Source organism: Haliaeetus leucocephalus, unplaced genomic scaffold (assembly GCF_000737465.1).
Source record: "Haliaeetus leucocephalus isolate CR32 unplaced genomic scaffold, Haliaeetus_leucocephalus-4.0 Scaffold173, whole genome shotgun sequence".
NCBI classification, from domain to species: Eukaryota; Metazoa; Chordata; class Aves; order Accipitriformes; family Accipitridae; genus Haliaeetus; species Haliaeetus leucocephalus.
In genome coordinates this window covers 1843620-1870242 of record NW_010972609.1, presented here as the reverse complement: position 1 = coordinate 1870242, position 26623 = coordinate 1843620, and positions in this window count along the sequence as shown.

The window sequence follows — 26623 nt, the reverse complement described above, 5'->3', positions numbered from 1 at the left end:
CTTCTCTCAGCCCCCCAAAGAAGTAAGGCCAACTCATCTGGAGCGTGGGGAGCCTCTGATGCTGATAGGCAGCATCCTGTTATTCCCAAGAGTTGGTTTGTGGAGTCAGAATTCAAACTAGAATTGTTCTGTTGATTTGGAGGGAGCTCACCTGGAGCCGGCTTCTGACCCACCTTCCACCTGAAGCAGCTGCAATGAAGGTCACAGTTATTTTTCACTGCAAATGCATTTGGCCCTGCTGTGTGCTTTCTGACATATCCTCAAAGAACTTTTCTGGCATCTGAAAGTTATTTAAGAAGATATTTATGCCCCACTGATTTTGTTTGCGTTCAAGGATGTAGTTGAAAATCAGCATGTGTTTAGTGGCAGTTTGAGCTGTGGACAGTGTGAACGCAGCTTGCAGTGTGGAGCCCCCTTTCAAGACATGAAACAAAAGTATGTGTGAAGAAATAGAAAAATAATAGCTATTACTGTGATGATATTAAAATCCTTACTAATGTAAAATTAATTATATATATAGATTAAAATCCACTACTTATAAATATATTATGTATGTATTTGTTAATTTATGTCATAAACATGCTAAACAGTGACCAAAATTACCATGTAATATATTGGGAAGAAAACCCATTTTTTTTGCTTTAAGACATAAACCCCAAGAACGTCTAAGATGGGGTTAGGTTCTATTCCGATTTATTTTTGGAAAAACAAATGTTTGTGACTCTGCCAACAGACTTAACTACAGATTTTGTCTCACACTATGTTTGATACTGCAATACCATTGTAACCGACAACTAATGGTGATCTGTTGAGGCATTACTAAAAGCAGGTGTAATTACAGAAGCTTAAAAGCCACTTGTAATGCAGTTAAAAAACCCCTCTCTAATATTCCACTGTTACTCATAAATTTTTCCGTTGTGTGAAATGTTTTCTTGATATATTTTTTTGCTTATCTAGTAGTCTATATATATAAAAGACATTTATATTTATACATATAACACAAAACCGTATGACGTATGGATGCAGAACTGTTCCTGTGATATTGTAACTGTATGTTTCTCGCGTTTATAGGATTATGCTTTGTTTTGGTTTCAGCCAGTGATTTGAACGAAGTAGAGGAGTCGGTACCTAAGTGCTGTTTCTCATTTTGTGAGTACCTTAGGAAGGTTATCATGACTTCCATGTCTGAATTTCCTCCTCTGTAAGATCCCTGTTACAATGAAGTTCTGCCTTACAGGTGATATTAGGGTCAGTTTATAAATTTTGTCGAGAGTTTATGAACTTTGGCTATACACACTTGGCAGTAAGCGCATACAGATATGTGTGTGGACAGGCATGTGTGTGCACATGTATTTTCATATAGGAATGTTAATATTTGAGTATCTTGTGATGACAGCCCTTCCCACTTCAAGCTACTCAATCTTGTGTCATTTTGAAAGAAAAATTACGGCTTTAGCTGCTTACGTAACTGAAGTTGCAATATGCCATTTGCGTTGGTTTATGTTAGGACTGTGTTAATTTATGGTGACTGTTTTTCTGGTACCAATGGTACCAGTATAACCAAATTTGCTCCCAAATCAAATAGCCATTTTCAAGTTCCACAACTGATACTTTTTTTTCTTTTTCTTTTTCCCCAGGGCTCAAAATCTTTCTGAGCTGTAAAAGCTCAATTGATTGTAAATATCCTGTCATCTGTAAATGTCATTTCTGTCCGACATCCTGTAACGTGCAAAAAGTTGGCATTATGGACTGCATTATGGTATGGAGAACTAATTACAGATAAGCTCATGGTCTGATGAGCACATAATTAAATTTATTGATTAAAATAATTTTACAATTTTATTTTGCAGTGCCATTACAATGGCATCCACTTAGACAATTACTGTCAAACCATATAAACCAAACTGCAGAAGGACTCCCTTAAAGGGATCTGGCGATGCAACAGGTGGTCTAATTACTTTAGGTAGGTCCATTACAGCAAACTTCAGAGTGGAGAAGCTGAAGACACAAGTAGGGCTACAATTATGTTGACTCTCGCAGAAGGAATCTGAACAGCTGGGGGCCCGATGGCTTGTCCGCCAACTGTTTACAATGAACTGCCACATCATAAACTGAGGCTCAGGGGAAATCTTGTAACCAGCACTGCTACCCGCATATTCATATTCCATGGCACAGCACTAGGGAATGGAAAAGTATTGTTAGGATCTCTCTGTCAGGCTTTGTGTAGGCATCAAATTGTTGGACAATTAAATGGCAGAAGTCTTGTCTTGGTTATGTTAGCAGGAACCCAGAGTTACTCCATAAAATGCAGTTGGTTTATGCCTGATTATCACCAAAGAGAGTGACGTTATAGGGTGGCCCTTTGACTCTCACTGCAGGCAGGGCTAGTAACAGCATCTATTACTAAGGCTCCCAGGCACTTCCAGTCCTAAAGGCCTATTTTCAGCTGTTCACAACTTTGTCAAAGTAGCTTTTCAAACTAAATTTTTCCATGTTGCATTGGGTGTCTGTCTCAGGCTGAATTCTCTTCAGAAAGTTTCAGCCAGAACAGTTTAACATCTTCCAAGAACAAGACTAGAAGAAAATACATTGTTTTACCCATGCTAAAAAAAATATTGGCAATGTTTTTCTCTGAAAAGATGTAGTTGTCCCATTCTGGGAGATTATTTCCACCACCCCCACCCCCAATCAGGGGTACGTAACTCTTGTTCACATGAAGGAAATTACTTAACTCCCTGGTCCAAATTCAAGGGGGACAAGACCAGGTCTGATGTGGGATAATGAGGATAAGGGAATTGGCAGGAAAAAAAGAAACTATAAGGAGGTTTTAGGTAGAGAGGGGAAGTGGGCCATGCCTAGCTGATGAAAGGCAAGCTGGGCTGCACCTCGTAGGAAGGCTGGCACTGTGAGTGAGCGACAGAGATAACGAGGGCGCACGGGAGCCGCTGGGTTGGTGGTGAGAACCAAGGACTGTTGAGGCAGAGGGACTGGGGCAGAGAAGTAACGGGATACTAGGAAGGAATTGAGGGAGGCTGTGTGTACAGATCTGATAAGGAACAGCAGTATAGCAGGGAGAGCTGGAAAGAAGCGGGGAATGAAGCTGAAACGAGAATAGCCAGTGAGGATGTGGACACTGTGGCTGGATATAGGGGCTGAAAGCAAAACCCACATAGAATTGGGTGAGTGGTTGACTGAACACCAGACTGAGGTAGGAGACAGACTGGATGAAATTAGGATAGTTTGGGCTAGCAGACAGGACAAAAGTGAATTCTGAAATACATGATAAGGCTGAAATTGGGAGGCTAAGACTTACTGAGCAAAGTGATTTGACCTGGAACAAGAAGTCCAGGATACCGTCAAAGGAATAAGAGCTGGATGAAATGTCTGCTGGATCACTGTCCCTTTAAAATATCGATATAAATCCTAAGACTCAAGCTTCATTGTTTTTTGGCTATCAGCAAATTTCTGTGAAACTTAATGTCAAAAATTCCTCCCTCCCATCTACCACTCATCCTCCAGCATAAAGTACTCTGGGTCTGTATACTCCAGTTTGATTGGTGAAACACAGAAGTGTCAGTGTAGTATTGTATGGTGAGCATCTACAGGGCTGTATTAATAGGATGTAACAAAGTTGAGCACTGTGATTAAGACAGTGATAGAATTAAGGCTTTATGTGCAATTTTTGTTCTGCTCCCTAAGTATTATGATACAGTCTTAAACCACACTTTTCCACAGGTTCTTTTGCTCACTTATGGGACAGGATGAAATACTCTGGGATTGAAGCTTGCTGGAACAATGCTCTGAATATTCTAGAAATGGAAAGATGGAGTATGAAAGACCAGAGCTTTAGGAAGACTAAAGTGTTGAGTGCACTGATGAGGAAATTAATTCTGGCTTTGCCTGTCATTGAGTTCTAAGTGAAAACACTTAGAGATATGTTTTCTCTGGCGTTTGGCTGCTTACCTGGAGATCCTGGGTCTAATTTGCTTAAGTGTCAAGCACTAGAAGCTGCAGATTGTCAGTTTAATGCAAAAACTAGTACTAGTTTAACAAATAAACTGGTACACTGAGAATTCAAATTCTGAGAATCTGAAGTGAGATATCTAAAATAAGTCGATGAAAAAAGAGTAATTCTTCTGTACTTTGGTTTCTTATTGCAAAATGAGGTAATGTGGATATAACAAAAATGTTAATCAACATCTGCAAAACATATGAACATTAAAGGACATTCAGGAGGAAACTAATTATTCTTGCACAGGGGACTAAGCATTGATAATGAAGAAAACATGGGAACTCATTAAGCAAGCACTGTCCATCCTGTCCACTGAATGTGGCAGGAATAGCTTCGTAAAATAATTTACTTGGCAAATGAGTATAACAAAATAGGGGGAAAATAACTTTTTCTCCCCATGTGTCATAGAAAAAATCAATAGTTGCTTCTCTCTAAGCTGCTAGTGGGCTCTTAGCATGTCTACTGGATTAGGCTGCTCAAATGAGTTGAGTGGCTAGATAGGTGGAACTTCCAGCACTGAGATGCAAGTGCTTTGCGTATATGCAGAAGAAAAAAAAAAAGGGCATTTCTGTAGAATAGAGACATGCATATCATTTAGGTACACACGGGAGATTTTTAGGTTTGCATGTTCTCCTTAGATTCCTAGACTGCATATCAGTGCTACATGTTGAAATCCTTTTTCTGGAAAGGCCCAGGTGAGTTTGGAGCCTGGGTCCTGTTTTTAAAGGAATGCTTGAGCTTAGGATTGGCCTATGTGACTTAAGAGGCTGTTTTCCTGACTGCCTCCCCTTTGAGAACTGGCAGCCTTAAAACTCCTCTTCTGAGTTACTAATTGATACTTATGAGGTGGATAGTCTTTCTTTTGTTCTTTCAAGAATAAATTTTTCTTTGCCACTAGGTTATAAAAAACCCCAAATAATTGCTACTGTATTCTGGGAATTATAAGCAAATAATAAAATCTAGAAATAGATATTTCTCCTCCCTCGTCTTTGTATTAAGACAAATTCATGGAAGAAGGATTCATCAAGGGCTATTAAATGCAGGAAATCCTTGTGCTACAGGGTGTCGAAAGCTGAAGAGAATATTTATGAAGTATCACTATATGCTTGCCCTCTTCTTAGTCTCTTCTTAGACATCCACTGTCGATCATGATGGGAAACAGTGCGGAGTTAGCTGATTCTGCAGGGTTCTTCTCTCCTGGTCCAGGACACACTCTCTTTGCATCCAAAAAATAAGAATATGTTCATTATATTATTTAGAATTGGTCAATGGGACAAATGCTTTCAGAGGGTTAGAAGAACTGGCTTCTACTGCCTGTGTCCTCAACAAAGCAGTGTCCTGCTGAAAGGATGAAAAGATGACAGAATTCTGAGCTACCTGAAGACATGTGACTTTAACACTTTCTGTACCAATCCCAGAGCAGGTACTGGCAGTAGCATAGCTCTGTGGCTCTGGTAGTTGATGAGATATCTGATTTTATGCCTGCGCTCACTGGCTCACTCTTTAGACATGCTTTCTTTGGCATGCATCTCAGACCGAATATAGCGACTTCCAGGTTTTTAGTCCCTGCAAAATGTCTCCCACCACACCTACATTTAAAAGGGCGCAGGATCCAGTTAGCTAATTTGTTCCTAGGCAGTTAAACTACTTTACATGAGCTCCAGACCACGGAGTAGATTTAACATACTATTTTAAGAACATGTGAAGAGTGTCGTGTAGGGGGACGTATCTGTATCTGCCTTAGAGCGATAATCGAATTGGAGGTCGTCCTTTGTGTAACCCTGTTAACGTTTTAGACTATTCTGGGAAACCCTGTGGCCCGAGTACTATGGAATGTAGTTAGGAAAAACAGTGTTTTCTCAAATATTTCAGATGTGGAATATTTATTTTGTAGCCAGAGAAACTTGTTTTGTTGCCAAGCAACTGACCATGAGTAGGATCTGCTGCCAACTGTACTTGAAAAAAGCAAAAAAAACCTACTTACCTTTCTTCAGGCTGCATGTGAGCATTTGCAATGCAGTGAAGAGAAATCTTAAAATAAAATCTGTGTGACAGGATTTATTGTTAGTAGCCTCTGGTTGGTTAGGTCTTTTCCCTCCACCTTCCCCTGAGTCATATATCATTGACAGAAGAAGTCACTAGTGAAAATATTGGTGCAGGAAATCCAGTCACTTTCAAACACCTTCCACTTTGAAGTTTGCTTCATCAGAGCCCCAGGTAATGGAGTTTGATCATTTGCTCTTTGCCAGGCTTCTGGTCCAAAAGCAGGCAAGGACCTTAGATATGACTCGGAATTCTGTTCAGATTCTTTTATTGACTTGATACGTTAGCTTGAGCAGGCATCCAGATGTTCAAATATTGTTTGTTTTAGAATTTGGGTACATAAGCTGGTTTTCAGAGGAGCTAAAGATGCTCAGCTTGCACTCAATGGATGAAGGTTAAAATGGGACATAAATTGCTTTGAAGGAAGCTTATAGCAATGTCATCGTATCTGTTTCAGCACAAGCAAATCACTCCCTACTGCATGAATCTATTGAATGAAAAGTAGTTAGTTGGGGAGCTGCCTGTTGGTAAACAAACCTGCCCATTTCACTGGACTTAGCTCGAGTAGAGTAAACAGTCCTTCTGGATTAACCTTGTTGTTACTGAGATTCATTCCTTGCAGTGGGTATGCCTGTAACGAATGCTTCTACCTCTGCTTCTGGACTGGAGCATTTATCAGCCATAATAATGGGGAAGAGAGTTCATTAACTGCTCTTTTAAAATATACATGGCCTGTTTGGCCACAAGTGGGCACAATTGAAAATGCTACCCACCGTGATAAACAGGAGAAGGGGAATATTAATGTTGCTTGATGTAAGAATTGGGCTTGTAGCTAAGTCTTACGGAGAAGTCGGTCGAGAAACTATAAAAAGATGCAAGACAGCTGTGAAATTTGAGGGTTTAGGAGCAGTCTCAGTAATATTTTGGAACTTTTCATGGGATATTTAAGTACTGTTTCTCATAGCATGAATCTTTTGGGGTTTCTCAAAGACGTCCAGGAAGCACCTGTTTCTCCATGTTTCCAGCGCGTATTAGTTTATCTGTTCTTTGTTGCGTGTATAGTGCAGTTCCATGCTTCACTGCCTACTTTGGAGAAGTTGCTTGGGTTTTTCCCAGGAGAGGTCAGATGTCAAATTCTTTATGTTTTCAAGCACAAAAGGAGCTTGCCCATGATGCTGCTGTTCAGATCCCTAAAGCTTCCTCTCCAACCTTGGCGGCTCTTTCCATTTTGTCCTCCTACTTCAGAATAATGCCTGTCGGTTGACCTCATTTAGCAGTCCAGGCTCCACATGGTGGCATCACCTGTTCTGCAGCTTGATCTTCAACCGCTGGTGGAGATTGTGTGCGCACATGTTAGTTTGGTTAGCTTCTGTGACCACAGATGATTTTAAAATTATAATGTTCTGTGAGGCATTTTCGTGGCGCTCGTGAATTAATTGGAAAGTTCAAGTAGTGGATTACTTCAAAAATGCTAGTTCAGATTTATTCCAGTTACGTAAGAATGATTATTCTTCACTAAGACAGGAAAAGATTTACTGAACATGAACGTAAAGATGCTTAGCACATTTCTGATGTGTTTGGGGGAATTAATCTCCCCCAAATTCTACTCATTATGTTTTTCTCTAGCTGAGAGCATGTGTAACTTCTGTGCTGATGAGTTTGAGATTTTTATTAACATACTTTCATTTGGGAAAAGTTTTGAGGTTTCAGGCTGGATTCCAAAAGTGTAGAGTTATTCAAAGTGTAGTTCTCCACCATAAAACCAGCTAAATTTAATTTTGGTGCAAAATAGTGCATGAGTATCAGTGATAAATTCAGTTTCTGTCCTGTAAGTGTTACTGTAATATTATCAATAAGAAAATAAGTTCAGCAGTACATAATGATTCTGAAATGTATAATCTTTTGTTATAATTATATGTACAAATACATAGTTACTATTTACAGTCTGTGGCATAGGTTGGACAGCCTGTGATAATATTTCTTTCCAATACTTTAAAAAATTTTCAAAGATGAGCATTGGGAGCTGTGAGATCTCTCCTAAATACAATGATGATAATTTATGTGCCAGTAATACCTATGTTATTCATGACCGGTGATCCTCTATGTTGAGCCATGCATAGGTATATGCATGTGCAAAAAGAAAAAATATGGATTTGATACTGTTTTGGTTGTAGTAGCTCATGCTGTGAAAACATTAGATCCTGTTGTACGAACTGCTTTGATACTGAAGTTTATAGCCTCCAAAGAGTACTACAATGGAGTCAGTGTTTCTCTGCTCTTTGCTAATGAACTGTATGAATTTCGTACTATCTGATCCAGTGGCCTATAACAGAACTCATCTGAGCAGTAACCAAGAGAGAAGAGGGAGAGAATAGAGAAATGCCTTCCTTTCCTTCAAGCTTTGTCATTCTGTGGCAGCACAGCTGAGGATCAGCAGCTCTGCATGCAGGAAACAAGTTGTGTCCACGCAAATCAAACCGGGAGGTAAGTGACTGCGAGAGCTGCGTTGCATTTTGGAAGGACGCTTGAAAATATGAGTTATTGTGTCTCTGGATGCCAGAGGCTTTCAAAAAGGAAGATACTAATCTCTCAAATTCAAAAGGTGGAAAAGTTTTGATAAAAAATTTTGTTTGGAAGGATTTCTTTGGTTCCAACCTGAAATTTAAGCTCAAAATAAGAGAGCCCAGCTGTGCTTCAGGGCTCTGGAGTGGTTAATGCCCTCCTTCATGTAGCCACCTAGATCTGGCAGACCAAGTTCAGATCTCTAGTCCATCTTGCTAAAATGAGACAGTGACACACTACCCCATGCGAGTCTTTTGAATTTTTAGCTATGCTAAGCTCTATCGCTGTCTCCAGATCAAAACTGGAAAGATGTTTTTATGTGGAGTAAAAGGATGATTTTTTTTCTTTCTTTCTTTCTTTTAAATATTAACCTTTCTGCAGCAGAACTGGGGCACTGGTTCCTTCCAAGTTCTCCCTTAGCCCACTACTGGGAAGTGTATCTCCAGGAGATACCTCACAAACTGGGATTAATGCCACAGTCTAGTGTTGTGTGTGGAAAGAGAGGAACCTCGTTTGAATATATTCGTTTCCTTGTCTTCAGATTACACTGATGTCATTTAGAGGAAAGCTGGAAATCTTGTCCGTTCTTATGCAACTAATAGCTCATTGCATTCTTTATGTGAGCTAAATCACTGAAAAAGTTGAACTTCTGAATTGTCAGTTACTTCCCGATATTAACTCCCATCAGTGGAAATCATAATATACCACAGGCTGTATTTTAGGCAGTTACGTGTACCGGAGATGAATAGCCTCTCACAACAGTGTTGTGTTGCTGAGGGTAGTGGAATTTATCTCTGATCCAGGACAGGAAGTATACCTAGGAGGGACGAGATATTCCTTCTTTTCATTCAATATTTTTTTTGTAGTACAGGGGATATAATTTCCCAGCTTAAATCAAATGCTGACATACCTATGGTTTGTACTAAATACCAGAATTTTGGGTTAGCCATTTAGCATCTTGACCTCAAGAGTATGGGCATGTGAAGTATTGTACTTGGTATCTAATAATTAATGAACCTGTGTGCTCCATCTACATGCAAGTTAAACTTAAATGAACGCTGAAGAACATGACAATTCTTTAAATGACGCTCACAGCATTTCAGTCTATTTCCTGCAGACAATTTTCTACCACCAAAAGCAGCAGAAATCTTAAAAATAATATGCAGATTGTGGCTGCCTAAAGATCCAGCCTGGAAATAGCGTGCAGCCATCTTGAAATCTTTCCTGTTTGTGTCACATAGTTGTGTGATGAGGGAACAGAGGCAATACTATCTGGTTTTGCTGTCCAGTCATAAACAAGAATAACAGCTGATGAAAGTATGATCCAGCTCAGTGTTTTGGCCAAATCCAGTGTCAGAAATATGGTTGCGCGTATTTTTTAACAGATAATTTTGAATAACAGGCACGACAGGATTTGTAAAACGGGGAAGTATGTACTCCCTCTTTTGATCACAACAGCTATTGAAAACACTACCAGCTGAAGCTTGCTTTCCCAGCTCTACTATGGGCACGACATAGCGGCTGTGGTATATTATGTATTAGTTTGAAAATCCTTTGTATTTTGCGCTCTTACTACGTGCTGTGGCTGCTCGGAAGGTCGTTATTAGTCGTCCTGGCCCTGGTTCTTGGCTATGCTGTAGTTAGTTTGCACTGGTCTACTGGATCTATACCATGAAAGACAGTCTATGAGCAAGGTAATCCTTTCCCGTCACTCTGTTGCCGTAACAGTTCCTGCGCTACATAGGGTGCGAAGCTAAAAGCAAGGGAGTACGATCAAACCATCCCAACAATGCCTGAAAACTGCACTAGCTCGAAGTCACTGACAGCTGATGGAAAGCAGAACAGCTCCGAAGATGCTCTGCTTTACGCTAGGGTTTGACCTGGAGGATAGCCAGTCTCATGGTCTGGGGAGCTCTGGTCGTGTGTACCTGCCTTGGCTCCGCTCTGGGCTCTTTTTGTGCAGTTTGAATGCTGCCCAGAGCCTGGCTCCGTGAGTGTATGCTGGCTACAGTGAGACTCTCGTTTTCTGAGTGCTTGTACGTGTTGCATGCACATTGCTTGTGGCTGGAGCTGCAATGAATATATGTATAAGCTAGAGCTGGCAAGCACGCAGCTGGTAAATAGAAGTGAGTCAAGTAGTAGAAATGTGCTTTCACGCTTCTCATGGTTTGCAGGTATTATTAACCACATTTTACTGTAAAATTTACTGGTGTACCTAATGCAAAAGCAATATTAAATCATGTATCTGCTGAAACGCTGCTTCTGTTTTTTCCAGGATTGGAAAGTACTGAACTATTTTTATTTTCCATAAAAGATAGTGTTCAAGAGTAGTGATAGTTCATTGCCAGACATTTGTAGTTCCTTGTTTTGTCCCATTCTTACTTTTTCTGCCTGTCTTCTACTGAGCTGGAAAAAATGGGCTACGCAACCTTAACAGTCACCTGTGGAATAGTTAGAGCAAAGCGTAATATTCAGAGGCTCCGCTTTCCCAAGGCTTCCTGAAGGAGTCTCTGTTTATCATTCAGCCTGCAGTGCCTGTATTGGGTTACACTAGGAATGTGGAAAGCTATATGGGAAAATCTGTCAGGCTGTGAAAAGATCTGGGGCTTTGAAATTTTACGGACCACGCTTGCTAATGCACATTCCATATTTCAGGGTGTCTGGCTACCCTCGCTCCTTGTAAAGATGTGACGTACTTTGTAGAATATACGTGCATGTTTTGTTACAACTGTTACTGAACTGATAAACAAGACCATAGACCAAGGGAAGTCACAGAGAGGAAATCCCATTAGGAGATAAATTATAGTGACACCTACTAGTGTTGGTACAGTTAAGGGTCAGTCCCCATTTACAAAACATGATCTCTAATATGGTGAGGAGCAGTGATGTAACTCCTTTTCCGCACCAGCATTCCAGTAAAATCCCAGTTTAGGAGTGAGGCCCATGTTTTTCCTATATACAAATAATTATGAGAGACTCATCTACAGGTTAGATCTTCAGCCTCTATAAATCAAGTTTGTACTCACAAGAGTCTTTCAGATATTTCAGCGGGACCTAAATTTGCAAGTCACCAAGTGCGGTTAGTAGGACTTTGATCAGATGTGTTGAGTTGTGCATGTATTAACTACAGCGTATATTACATGTGTTTTGTAAAATAAAACAAAAAAACCCATTAGCTTATGAAATTAGCCTTTGCATGTACAGGATGCTGTATAAACAATTTCAAGAGTCTAAAACTGTGGACTGTATTGAAGAGACTTTTTTCCTTATTTTTAGCTTCAGTTTGTCTTGTAAGTTTACGTACGTGCCCTGGTAAGATAATAATAAAACAAAACAAACAAAAACTTAGGAAATGGAAGGAGCTTCCCAATTAAAAAGGTGCAACAAAATGTAATAATTAAAATATTTTCCTCCTTTTCGCTCTCTGTTGAATGTACCTACCAACTTTCCTGACTACCTGTTAAAAAGTTGTGATATTAACAGCAAATCTGCTGGTGGGCAGTTAAGATTGGGTTATCTGTACGTATGTACTTATAGAAAGTGAGGCATAAATTGAAAAACTGCAGGAGTTTGTCTACACGGTCATGTCCGTTAGTGTTTCTATAAAGCAGAAGACCCCAGGTTTATGAATGTGCCATAGAGTCAAAGTCAGTCCCCAGGTAGGCGTATCCAAAGCCATTTTAGGATTTTATACATCAAAACGAAGATGACAAACTTTGCTCGGAAGGCAGTAGACACCCCATTCAGATATAATCAATGTCCTGTGCGTTTAGGGAGAGACTCTACTTAATAAGCATTCCTCTGCAGATGCGCAAAAACTCAGTTTGTTGGATGAAATTCTGTGGCCTGGTTTATGCAAATCGGACCATATTATTGTAATATAACTGTAAAATAATTCAATGAATTTCTTGAGTAACTGTGTCTTCTTTGTTCAGTAGCTCCCTATTTTAAACAACAGTAGTTGTTTAGAAGTTACTAGGGTTTTGTTCACCAGAAAAAAAGAAATGCTGGTCTCTGGCAGCCACTGCTCCCTTGAGAAGACCACCCTTAAGAAGACATGGCCTGGAATAAACTTCAGGCCCTAATGAGGGACCATGGATTTCACCCATGATGCCTGTCTGTAGCACCTGGATAGTTATTGGCCAGACTGAATCCCTAGCAACACCTCAGCTTATGCGTATAGGTTCATGGATTCATTAAGGGTGATGGATTATGGACACCTTTCCCTAACGTTTGTGTCGTTTTGTTGGGCTTATATCCAGACCTTAGTGTTATTCAAACCTCATACTTTGTTTAAAATATGAAGCAAATGCATTGTGAAACTGATATATTTCCAAACAATTTTGTCATCACGCAATTAAAATATCATGTGCTATAAACATCTCTAAGATGCTATGGATGGGAAAGTTGCCAGTTTCACAAGTCACATTGCTTTCGAAAGTACAATGAATGTACAGTACTCCGAATGGTCTGGAAAGAAAAATCATTTTCCAGCTCTTAAAATCTTTTTTTAGCTTTTTGCAGTGCTCTGAAGTCAAATTATGATGATTTTAAAGGCAGAACTGTTAAGTGCCAATGATTTGTCAGTACTGGCACACTTAAATTCCTAAGAACATGGTTGGGCCCATGCTTACTATCTTAATTGTGCGTATGAAATGCTTTTAAAGTAAAGCTAGCCAGAAAATGTGTGCTTCTTGTATTAAAAAAAAAAAAAGATCGCTTTATTATATTGGAAAAAGCTTCAAATAACTTACACTTTTTTACTCCAGTGTTGCTGTTCCTGGCTAAGAATATGACTGTGTAGACTAGAAATTTAAAGAGGGGTCTGTAAGGTTTGACTCTTTTGACATGATTAGACACCAGATTATTTTCCTTGACTTTGAAAACTACATTTCTCATGGGCTTGATCAAATTGATTTCAATTTATAGAAAGTGAAAAAGCATCTCTTGAAGTAATTTGTTAGCTTTAACAGAAAGTGGTGTGAACCTGATGCCTGAGAAATGTAGTTAGAGGACTGAATGTAATGTGATTAACTTCAGGCTTTTTGATTTATTATTGGTCTGTGTCTGTTTACTGAATTGCAGGATGAAGACAGGGGTGTTGTGCCTGCCAGAAGGTTTGCAGTTTGGTATCTCGTCTCTTGTGAGCATTCAGAGCGGCAAGATAGCGTGTGGGAGAGCCAGGTACTGTTCCCTGCACTGCCAGTGCCTTCTGGGGTGCTTTCAGAGGAATTGTTCAACAAGGTGCACTCGGTGAACGATCATAAGCTAACTAAAATAAATGTTGTGTATTCCCTGGAAATTGTGGTCATGAAGATCTTCAGTGTAATGTGCTTAAATAACATTCTAGAGCCTGTAATCGTTATCCGAAAAGAAGAAAAAACAATGTGACAACGTTAATGACCAGTCCCAAAGTAATAAAAGTTCATTTAGTCTATTGTTGCTTTTAGGAACAAGAATTCCAATGGGAAAACCCCAGAGGAGTGCTAACAATTGGAAACTTTTACCTAAACAATTAAGAAGATTAGCTTGAGTAATATTATTATTTAGGAAGTACAGCGGGCCGTGTATGCGGTACGTTGACATTCTAAACATACGCATTGGATAATGCGCTTGTGTCCAGTTGACTCGAAGGAGTCTGTCTCAGCAGGGGAAAGCGTAATAGTATCTTTCTTCCATCAGTACAAACAGAGGAACAGAAATTCAGGCTGAGTTTTGCAATCCTAACTCAATCGCAGCCAGAAACTTGGTTGATGGGGCTGCTTTTGGGCATTAGATGAAACAGGGAGTTGCCCCGGGGGGGGGGGGCAGAAAAGACCCAGCAATGGGCATCCCTTCTCCTGGTCCTTGGTCTGTCCATGAATGCAGCGTAACTGACTGAAAGAAAAGGGTATTAAGAAGAGCACAGCCTGCTGCCAGGGCTGAGCCCTTTCTCGGCAGTGCTCTGCTCCAGCCCTTCCCCTGCTCTCCACGGCGTGCAGCTCAGCAGCGGGGAAAAGCCGGGTTCAGGCAGCCTGGGAGTCTCTGCACTCACCAGGCACCTTGCAGGGTACGTACAGACTTCCCCAAGTCTGCCTGTCCTGTGCTTCCCTGCTACTGCCAGCAGCAGCATTTTGAGCTCCCCGCAGCGTTCCTCTTGCGTGTCCCGTCACCCTCGGGCAGGGCAGGAGGCAGAAACCTGCAGCCGGTGATACAGTTCCGAGCGGGCAAGTTCTGCTGCTGCCAAGGAGCAAGAGCAGTCCCACGGCTGCCATTTGCTCCGAGAAATTGAGCTTTGTTGGCAGAAGGATGAGGGCAAAATGCTTGATTATGTGTATAACTATAACCAATACTTTGGCAACAAAATGTAATTTTGCCTGTGCTGGGGAGGAGCGTCAACCTGTTCTATCCTCTGCTGTAAATCAGCCTGTCTGCAGTAGCACTGAAGCAGTTGCACCTATTTATACTGGCTGCAAACCTGTCGCATCGTCATATCCAGGTAAATGAATCCCGTGACTTTCCTAACTTAAGAGACTACTGTTACTCAGATGAGGATGTAACCAATGTGGCTGGCTTGGTGGAAGTGCTAGGTGCCCAAGAGCATTTTGCCATTTTTTATTTTATGGGTTGTGTGTGTAGAGACACTGTCTTGTAGGGAGAGGTAGTCTGTGGTGATAAAGGGGTCACAGAACGGAATATTTGAGAACTAGAGTATAGCAGAAAGAGGATTTCAAAGCAAATTTGGAATGTGTTCTTAGTAAAATGTATGTATTTAAAATTATAGTGTTTTCAGAGACAGAAAAACCAACTTCAAAATTTTTGAAGAGGAAGATCTTATGCAGAGGTACCTTTCTGAATACAAGGCCTTTGTCTCCTTTATATTAACTAAATCTCTCATTTTACACTGCTTTGGCAATGAGAAAGAACCCTTATAGTGAGGGTATATTTAACACTGCTGCCCCTGGTGCCATGGTCCACTTCAGGAATGATGTAACTGAGAAGCAAGTAGTTATGAACGTATGCTGAAGGTGTTATTGCATTCTGATCTGCAATATTTTTGGAAAATTCACACTTAGATTTTTGTCGGAAATTGTGTCTGGAAAAAGAAAGCAAGTGGTTCTTCTTTTCTGATGCTTAGCAATGTGGTATATAAATATAACTGAAGCAACGAGCATGAGATTTCACTGCAAGTGCTGAGGGAGTAATAGGTGGGAATTAGCAAAAGAATAGGAGGAATGAATGGGGATATGCACTGAGCATTTATTCTCTTTGAGGCAGAGAGATCATCTTTCAGACTTAGAGTTACTAAATAGCTAATGACTGATACAAATGGTTGCAGATAGGATAGATGGCCTCAAGATTGATGGCTGACTGTTGTTGGTCTAGGTTTTTAATCCAGGCTTCTGCTGGAATGCAAAGTTCCTAGCTCAAGATCAATTATACAAGGACACCAAGAAGAAAAAGACAGTCACGGTATTTGTCTGCTGCTCAAACTGCCCGAGATGTGAAACTCTTTTTGCTTGCAGTGACATGCCTGTTAATGCCAGGCAATGTAATACTTTCTTATTACAACCCTTTGCTTGCAGTTAAAAGTAAAAAAACCCTTTCTGATAGATCACTCGTTCCTTGCACTTTTTGATGAATTATGATTGCGTTGCCTACGCAGACAAGTCCTGGGGACTTGGGAGGTCACTGTAACAAAGCAGAAGGTGCCCAAGTCACTTGGGGTGGGCAGCATGCTGGTAGCTGTGCTCTTAATCTAAATTCATTTCATCACACTGCAGAAATACCAGAATACACCCAGAATGCAACAGGGGTCAAAAGAATTATACAACAAGCAGAGGTGGGCCTGAATCAATTGGCAGCTCTAAATTAGGAGGTGATAACGTCATGTGAGTTATGTCTGAAACATACGGGTTGTCTTCCTTGGCGTTAATGAAACAGAGGCTGGTGCAGGGAATGGAGCACTGGGCAATGTAAGAAATCTAAACTTTCAAGTGTGGCTCCAAACCGCAAGACATACTTAGATAATGACCGTGAAGCCGTTGTCTCAAGTGTAAAGGGTTCTCTACAATAACATCTGTTAAACTTCCTTTGATTTTCTGTTAACTAAGTGCCAACGGACAGGTACATGAGTATGGAAGGCTGAGAAAAAGACAGAGCTATAACATTTTAAGGGTAGTTTTAAAAAATGGTAACTCTAAAAGAATGTGTGCTATTATTTTTATTTGCTTTTAGCTTCTGATCATTCCTCTAATATACAGAGCATGAAAATGGGATAAATGTTATACGCACAATTGCGTGCATAAAGTTTTGAAAATGCAACTTAGACTGCTCCTTTGCTCATTGATATCATTCCATGAAGGAGAAGAAAAACTTCTACTCAGGTCAAGGGTGACACAGCAGACTGCAGGCAATTGGTGCTGATGACGTTATTTAAGATTACGTGATTGGCAATGGATACAAATAAGATTGAGTTTCCATACAAAATAAAAATATTAATTGACTAGCTTATAGCCAATGCTAAAAGTCAGTAGATAATTGAATTAGAAAAGGGAACTAGGTTAACTGAACACATAAACTCTTAACTACTGGGTCAGTTTTGGTTAAAATACATGAAAATGCTGGTTATTAATTTTAAATGAAAGCTTACATTCAAATGTCAAGTGCTGTGACTTCCTACGCTTCTGTAGTCAACCAGCTGTGGTCAAAATTCTGTGCAAATGGAGGACTGAATTTTTTAAAGATGAAAGTAGAAGAAATTTTTAATTTTTTGTCACTTCTTTCTGCCTACTGAAGAATTCTCTACCTCAACAGATAATGTTGATGTTTTTTCTGTTTTTCTTCTACTCTCCTTTAAGTCACCGGCATAGTCTTCTATGGAACATGTAGCAATTGCGCCTGACGGTGATGTGCATAGCTTTGGGGGGTATCCCTGCCCTCTTCTTGGAAATAAAAGACACAACCTACTTTCTCTGCCCTCTCCGTCCCGCAGAGTTTCCTTAACTCGTGAGTTTTAGCTATGAGACAGGACATCCTGTGTGATTTCAGCAAGTCCATATGGTTCTCAAATGCTTTTCCCAAGGTGAGGATTAGAGAACATCAAATGCTGCTTGACGGAGAGAGGAAATCTCGTGTAATGCTTTTGTTCTGCTAACATCTATGTAAAGAGCTGCCTGGGAGTTTTGGAATGGAATCTGTCATCGCTGTAATCCTGTTCTGGAAAATCGTGATGGAGACAGCACAGGGAGTGATGTCATTGGCTGTCTGACACAGTCATTGCCCACAGCAAACTCATCTCTTTACCAAACTTTCCTTTGTCTCTGACATTTGAATGCCCAATTGGCAAGCTTATTGGTGTTGCTTTTTTTTTTCTTTTCTTTCACAGCTGTGTTAAAATTCAAAACACAGATATGTGAGAAAAAGGCTAATACAGAGGAGGGTCTGTTCAACGCTCTCTGCAGATTTCCGAGGAAATTTTGTGCACTCTGCCTTCAGTGTCATATGCAGGAAATTCTTCTTTGGTTCATACAATGCAATAAATAAACCTCCTGTGTATTAGCTTTAGATTTTAGCACTTCTATCACAGCCTATGGCAAGTGGTAAAACTATAAGAAAGAAGCAGTTAGCTTTATAAGGGTTCTGGCCTGCCCTCGTTCTCACATACACCTATTTGTTAAGGACCTGTTACCATGTAGGGCGATGGTAGCTGTATGACATAATGCAAAAATGCTATTTATATACCGCGTGCTATCAATTAAGTTGAACAATCGTATTTGGTTATTATCCTTCCCTGCCTTTGTAAATTGACCCACCAGTGATGACAAATGCTGTGATCTGCACTACTGAATGCGAGAAGGCAGACTGCGTTGTAATCCCGTGTTAGAGGTGGAGTGCCTTTTTTCCTGGGTAAGTTATATGTTGTGTATGGGCACCCTTGTTTGTAAGGTAGTGTTGCAGGTTGTGTTGTATAGATTAAATCATGTTTGTATTTAGACATCCTTAGATACATGCTGGGTTATTGTTTTACAGATAATAACTTTACGTATAACATAAAGAGGCGTATTTTTAGAGAAGATAATCACGAAGAACGGCATGATTTTGTTTATGGCTACGAGTGCTCATTATCATTGAAATTAAGCCCATGGAGATGATGTTTAAATGTATCAAGAATACACCTTATCTGCCTAACAATTGCTGTTTGCATGTTATACCAGCAAAGAACCTCCAGAATGTTGGCAGTTGCTCAAGCTGTACATCAAACGAGGTATCTGCATGTATTTCTCAGCTCTTCTCTTAGTGTGTGTCCTCCGGCTGCATTACAGCTCTGTGCCAGGATGAGACCTGAACGCGGCTCCATCCCTGTTTTCCCTGCTGTCACCCTGCTTTCCACGGGCTTGAGAACTGGGTGGGAAGGGAGGAGTGACGTGCTGAAGCTGTGTCCTTGACCTGGGTAATGGGAGACCTCCTGCGTGTGCCAGATCATTTGCCTCCAAGATGCTTGACTGACGAGTTGGATTTCTTTGCCTTTTGGACTTTATTTGCAGGTTTTGAGTGTAAGCTTGTCACTGAAATTTATTACTTGCTTTAGTTTTTCAACCTAATTCTTCTGTTGCTAGCACTATGTATCTTTGATTAGACCACTGAGTAGCATTAGAGATGTGAGGGAGAGAAGCAGGAGTGAAATATGACCCATTTGTATATAGGGCCTATATTTTTTCCACTGGACCAAATCCTAATAAACAGTTAAACTTCTTCATTCAGTGGCTGAAATGACATGGCTCCTGTGCACAATGTGTAGGTTAACTGTGTTCGGAACCCACAACTAAAGTGTGTCTACTTCTTTGTTTTAGAGAAAAATGAGCGAGATGGATTGTTTGGAGCCATCAGAAAAACTCCAATGGACAAGGGGATGGACCAACATTATCCTCATCACTGCCAACGCCACCACCTGCAGTGATTATTGCCACCTGAGTGGGAAGAATCCCTTCCTGCTGGAATCTGGGACATAGGTACGAGGAATTGGTATGGAGTGAAGTTGTTTATTCTTTGTTCAAAGTGGAATTGTAACCGTTACTTCCCAATGAGTCTGATCAAGTGGAAGAAATTTATCTGTTCCTGAGAGGTGTCTGTCGCAGAGCCCTTTTGCTGGGGACTAAGGAAGCTTGGCTTTAACCCTGGTTCGGGCAGCATCCCACTTTGTGATCTGGAAAGTCAGCTCAGCTTTGAAATGGAGGTAAGTGCAGGAAACCTTTGAGACCTGTGGATGAAAAATACTGAATCAGTGTTTCCCTGTGAGACAAATCTTGGTTATGTACTGAGCTCAGAAATGTCACATCATCTGCTGGCACTCTATACGTGCTGGAGTCTTTCCTGTGCACAGTGTTTTTGTTCACTATAAGTTGGAAGGAAGTTCCACTGAAGCAACTTGGGGCCGAAAACTAAACTGAATCTCACAGCAAGAATTTATCAAAAGCAAGACTGACTGTGTTTTTAAATGCACTGTGCAGAGAACAATAGATAGCCATGCAGTCTGTTGGAAACCCTATACTAGATTTCAAGTCTTTAACTTTATAACGTTTGCATGATTCCTAAAATCTTTTATGGTGTCACTAATTATTTGCTAAAAACGCCGGTCAGTAACAGATAGTTTTCTTAAACAGCATTAATTCTGCTTCCACAGGGACAGTATATTTTCCTGCTTTGGTTTTGATGCTCTTGGGTAATGCTACATGGGGGGGGGGGAAGGGGAGCTGAGCTGCCAACTGGGAATCTTCAACACAAAAACTATTAAGGGGTGATAAATCATTGGAGGCCCAGCATGTGATTAAAAGCTGTGGCCACCAGCAGTGACCCATGGGGATGGAGGTATCAGTGACAGAGAGCAGGGGGAGGTGTTTGGCATTCCTGTCCAGAGGCCTAACCAGGGCACCAGGGTTTGTTTATGTTTCTGTTCCACCGACTCCTGTGAAATGCCCTCTGTCTGTACAGGGAACACACATTGAGTTAGGGAAAGTATCTTTGGTATTTCTTGAAATGTCAAGGCATGGATACTTGAAGGTAACGTGTGAGTAGAATTATCTGGGACCGCAGAGTGAAAACCAAACACTTAGTTCAGGGGTCTGTGAATCAACAGCCAGCATCACGTAGTTATTGTAATTTTAGGTGAGCTTCACACAGATGTACAGAATATTGTAAATATGACTCCTTTCCTCTGAACTAAGTCCATCTAGAAAAAATAATTTTTGTTGGACCAGGCATGGGGACATCCAATCTCAGGTTCTACTTTGTTCTTGGCTTAACAGAAAGCTTGATTAAATAAGAGTCAAAAAAAATCTGGCAAAAACCATTATGATTTGGCCCATTTTTATGTACGTTTGGAGCAATAACAGTATGTTTTGTTGCTGTGCACAAGACAGCGGAGACATAATTTCTATGTGTGATTTTATGTATCAGCTATCTGCCAACAGACATTGTGCTAGATGTTTATCAGCAAGTAGAGAGGTACGCTTCCAGTCGCAAAGTGCTGGCAAGATAGAGCAGCAATGAATGAAAAGGTGGGTTTAGGAGACAGTGAAAAACAGGACGAATGAGAGCTCCAAGCCCCTGTGTGGTGGTAGTCTTGGTAGTCTCTGAGTTACCTTGGTAGAGACCTGTAGGGCCAGGAATGGAGAAGCTTGGTTTGGTAAGTGGAAAAGGTCACAAGAAAGGACTTGAACAGAGGAAAAGTCACAGCTTAGCAAATGAGGTGCCATTGAAGACCAAAGCAATTTACATTGGTAAAAGGGCTGCAGAAATTTTTTTTTTTTTAATGCCACATTGTTTTGATAGACTGTAACTGTTTAGGGACATCCTTCTTTTCCTGTGAATTTATTCTACCATGTGTGAAAGACTGTCTTGTCATGCTTAAAAGTGTCATAGGGATTCCTTTATGGACATGTTGTGTTATGTTTGACATCAGCAAACCCAGAATGCTGCAGAGAAAGGAGCAAGAAACCTCATGTCAAGTAGATCTGAATATACGCATCTGAATATGAGGGCTTCTTCCTATCCCCTGTAGGCAGAGATTGGCTTAAGGCCTGAATCAGAAGATTTTATATTCCTTCCTATGCTCTTTTTATTAGCTTGGACTGGATATTTTCAACAGCCATATAATTCTGAACAACTGAGAAGCAACTCACTGTAAACTTCTTGACTTTTCACCAGCATGAGGAATATCTTAAAAGTTTCACTGTGCTACAGATAAGCAGGCGATTACTATATCATTGATGCTGCTCAATGGGATAAACATGAATGATACGGGCACACCTTGTAAAGAAAGAACATGATGCAAGGAAGTTGGTAATAATTTGGTGTAAAAGGCTGACAAGGACTCTTAGCTAGTTTAGAAACATTATGGTTGCCAGATGTGCTCTTCCAGATGTCAGGATTTCCTATTATATGCTTCTTCCGGTCAGGAGAAGCAGTTCCCGTGATAATGTGTTAAAGCCTTTGAGACACAAGGGTTACCCGACCCTGACAATTAATTCTGCGACTTTTGTTGCAGATTAGGCTTATTATTAGAAAAGACTGCAATCCTTCACACCCTCTTGTGCATGCGGGGATGGCAAGATGCCTTGGTAGGTGAAAGGTGGAAGAAACTGTCAGTGAAAATTGGAAGAAGTCAAAACTCATTTCTAGGCAGGAGGCCAATGCAGGGTCTATGCGGTGATTAACTCCCAGCACAACCCTTGGCCATTTAGAAACACACTGTGCACGGAGTTGCAGTTGTCTTGCCAGGGTGCTGCTCAGTCAGTGACTTACCACATTTCATACCCTGCTGCTAGTTCAATTCCTTCCACTTGGACTTCCCTAAAACTGTAGCCAGATGTTTGCGAGCCAGTTATCAGCTGCTGCAGCAGGGAGTTTACTGAAGTGGTGTCATGCATCCACTGAAACTAAACCAAGTCTTTGTCATGACCTCGTGTCTTCAGATTCTAGGCTCAGAATTGCTTCCTAAACTTCAGTTTCTGCTCAAGTTACCTTAAGCCATGTGGCTTTGAAAATCAGTGCTTCTCTCCATTGCTGCAAATAGCTTCCATTACTCTGCCTTGACCCATCCTCTTTGACCTTGGTCCCCTCTGAATCCCTGGAGACATCTTTCTCTTAGCTACTCCCACTCATTCTCGTGTGAAGGTCTCAGGTCCACAAATCCTTCATGGCAGGGAAGATCTGACAGGCCCTGCGCCTATTCCAGATGTGGGGATTTCCTAGAGGGGTTTGCCTTAGTTTGACCTTTCTGGATCCGTTGAAGGATCCAGGCTTCCGTCAAGCTGAGGTCAATCACTGTTCCAGTGCCAGCTCTGTTACCTGGGACCCAAGGACAACGCACAGGGAGCGCCTAGGTCTAAGACCCAAGAGTGGCCTGTATTTGAACCATCAGTGGGCAAATTCACTGTTTTCTTGCAGATCATTTTTGCCAGCTAGAGATAGGCATATTTGTCCCACAGCCTTTTTCCCTTTGGGGAAAGCTACCAGCCTAGTTTTCCCAGCGCAGGTTCTAACTCTGTTCCTTTTTCTGCAACACACTCTCATTTTGCAGAGCATGAGTCTAAATCACGAAGAAAGTAAGAAGTGAAATGAGAGAAGGAAGAAGTAAGGATGGGGAATGTCCCTTAATGTTGCACAGAAGTGTTTAATATAGGGCTCTGACTGCCAATAGCAGAAATGCTGTACTAGTTACAGCAAAAGGGCAGGGTTTATTCTTTTGCCCGAGAGCTCTTTCAGAAAGTCACCTACACCTGATAGACAACGCTAACAGACAAAAAAAATGACTGTAGGAAGTTCTTAGTAGAAGCAAGAACCGCATACAGGTCTCCTGTGTCTCAGCTCAGTGCTTTACCTGCATGACATGTGAAATATTTGTTCAACATTTTATTTCTATCTGTAATTACAGATTCACAAATGATTGTTATTGAATGCTTTACTTAATGACTAATGTATATTCATTTGTAGTTTATATTCCAGTACCTTGTAATTTTCTCCAGTTATTTCCTACTTAAAAAGGTAGAGAAACAGGACTGGAAGGGTCAACAGGCGGTCACATAAACAGCCCGGTACTTCCAGGAGCATCAGTCATACTAATCTATTCCTAAAAGGTGGTTGTTCTCCTAAAAATACTTGCTGGGCTAGAGGATCTTCTGTGAGGTGATGGGCTCGGTGCCCAGGAAAATGGCAGAGCAGGGACTGGAGCTGGCTCGTGTAAAGGAATCTTCCAAATCTAGTTATTCTCTATTCTGGCTAAGGGCAAGAATGGCACCAGTTTTAAAGGGCACCCAAACTGTGGAACACACCTCCCAGGAGATGCTGCTGCCCAGGAAAAGCACTGGTAGTATTTCAGCAGTTTTCTGAACAACCAGACTTCATTCAAAGAAACAAGTTTCCAACTCCGTTGTCAAAGGCAAGATGTTTTCCACGTGAAGGAAGCCAAAGTGTGGATGTCTGCCTGAGTTTGCAAAGAGTCTCAAACAATAATTCTGAGTTGGCGAAGACAAGGTAAACGGCAACACTTTACAGTTCATGGAAAGAGTTAAGAAAGGGGAAATATAGAGAGTTCCACCTGCAAGTCAGACAATATGTGGTATGAACCATTAACCATGTGAGCGATGTGAAGGATCAGCAAATTAGGAAAATATCATTTTTCTGGACATGAATTCATGCTTGCAAAAGTTTTGGAAAATATGGGTCAGTCTTGAGGATTTCCTTATAAGCATGGAGTGTCCTAAAGCTGATCTATCTTTATGGGACATAGATTTAATATTATGTTTTTGTTTCTTGATGAGATGAGCATAAGCCTGGTGTAAGTTAGTGCATATCTTAGCTCATAGTTGTGGGAGACACTGTGATACGTGTGTGTGGACCATGTCCCTTGGCAGAGCCTCACGTTGCTATATGGAGCTCTGTTTGAGCTCAGGCTCTCATTAATTTGGTTCACATTGGAAAATAAGCTCTCCTGACAACTTGCAATTTTTTTAGTGAGGCTTGAGCAATTTGGAGAAGTGTTTATGGATTGAGTGCAATATTACTATGGAAGATATTGCTTATACACTCTCAGCAGCGATCCAATCCAATATTTCACGTTTTGGCCCAGGCTACCGCTGGGAGTGCACAGCACTATCTCTTTTTAGATAGTTATCTGTGGCCACTGAAGAATTATTGGGCTTGATTATTTATATATAGGCTTCTTAAAACTCATCTGTTTAAAAGACAGCCTGTCCTTATGGTAAAGGGTCCTCTGGCTGTCTGTGCTCCCTCTAGCAAAGTGACTCAGCCTGATTATGGGTAAAAAGGCAATGGTGCTGTGAAAACCAGCTTTTTGCAGACCCAGAGGGTCAAAGCAGTAGCCTGGAAATGCATTGGGGTCACCATGCAGACAGGAGAGACCTTTAACAATTACATTTAATTTGACTTGCAATCAAACAGAAGTAGATGGCAAAGCAGGAAATGGTATCTTTAGGCATGACATGAAATAGTATTGCTGTCAACCTGAATAAGAAAATCTGACTTTTTTTAGGTGACTACATACTTAAATAGCCTGTAGGGTCAAACAGCCTTTCCTACAGCCCTTTGATAGCTGGCCTGATAACGGCATATACACTATAAATATCCTAAATCAATAACCCTGTATCACTGCTGAAAGCAGACGTGTTCACATATCATAGCAGATGGGAAGAAAGCAAATAATATTTGTCTTGCCTTTCAAATTGATTTCCTGTTTTTAGTAAGCCAGAGTGTGTCCATATGTTAATCAGATTGCTAAGAAAGATAGCTCAGGGCAGCAGACTTTTACTTGACCTGCTGGGAGAAGGGGGGCAAGGAAGGGAGGAGGAAGTCCTGCATGGCCCTAAAATATCTGCGGCAAAAGCAGTTTTTACAAATGTTATGCAAATGCCTGTGCTTCCCTGACTTTCCCTGGGAAGTGCCGAGTGCTCTTCTTTCCTTTCTAGGCAGAAGATCTTCACAGTGCTCAGTAAGCTGCAGGATTGGACCTGTTCACTGAGGATTTCATAATCCATCTTTTCCTTCCTCTTGGAGAATATTTGCCGTGATGAAAATTCTAGCGTCCCGATGTTGGGCAGAAAGACCCAAGGTCCTTGAGAAGTGCAAAGGCTGCAGCTCTTCTCCTCTGCCTTCCCTTGCCCTTCTTCAGTGTCATGTGTTTCTCTGCTTCTCTGCACTTGCGCTAATACATGGCTATTTCAGCTGCAGTGTGCCCTACCATAGAGCACAAGGACTGTCCATAATGGCTTCCAAATGCACTCCTAGGTCGTATTATTTTTCTCTTCAGACAGGAGATTTTAATTAACTTTAATGGCAAATAGTTCAGAGATCATTTGTGTGCACATAAACTCTAATGATGTTTATTGGCAATATACAATTGCCCAGGAGGAAATGACGGTACACTTGATGTTCTGAGCATATTTTCTGTGGAAGACATTTATGTACACTCTACAAGCTCTACAGTTTCATTCTGTTTTAAAAATCCCAGATTTATAAAACACTTGGTATGACAGTGTGAAGAAAATAATTTCAGTGGACATTTAGTCAATACCCATGGTCTGCTAGAAAGCTCACACAGCAGCTGCAGTCCTGCAGAAGTTGTCTGTGTGTTCATGCCAATGTGGCACACTTATGTTATCATAAATATGAAAATCAATCAAACAAACATATATAACATAGTCTATATTGAATATACAATAAATACCAAAATTAATTGATAATGTCTCCAATTTGTATACATTTGGTGTTTTACACTTGGCTGATATGAGTTAATACAACATGATCCTGGCATCCATCGAGTCCCCGTTACCTCCTTCAGTCTTTTGAGATGAAGGCGGATCCAACAGGCAAAGCCTTGATTTAGGAAACTACTTTCAAAAACCTACCTTCATGGTTGATATTTAGCAAGTTACTGGTCTATACCTTTGTTCCCCATCTCTTGATGGAGAGCAATACTTCCTGCCTTGTAGATTCGAAAAACACACTGAA